Source organism: Penaeus monodon, chromosome 32 (genome assembly GCF_015228065.2).
Source record: "Penaeus monodon isolate SGIC_2016 chromosome 32, NSTDA_Pmon_1, whole genome shotgun sequence".
NCBI classification, from domain to species: Eukaryota; Metazoa; Arthropoda; class Malacostraca; order Decapoda; family Penaeidae; genus Penaeus; species Penaeus monodon.
In genome coordinates, this window is record NC_051417.1 from 25,118,221 (window position 1) to 25,118,442 (window position 222).

Below are 222 nucleotides of genomic sequence, written 5' to 3' on the forward strand. Positions count from 1 at the left end.
TTTATCCTTTTAATTCCTCCAGTATAAGAGTATTATCATCATAACCATAAGTTTCATAATTGTTATTGTTGAGATTCCAGACTTATTCTGTAATCACTGTTGATCATAATGATAACAATTGTAACAGCAACAGTGATATTATTGTCATCGTTATTTCCATAACAACCCATAGGCTTCAACTGGAGATACTTCCGCTGTCACAATAAGAGTATTTGTCACAAA

At 31.5% G+C, this 222-nt stretch overlaps 1 protein-coding gene across 1 annotated transcript in view; it reads right to left on the reverse strand.

Annotated features, from left to right (window-relative positions):
- Positions 1-222, reverse strand: part of LOC119593767 (PDF receptor-like) — a 172,227-nt gene that overhangs the window by 1,437 nt on the left and 170,568 nt on the right. The gene's annotated exons all lie outside the window — the stretch shown is intronic.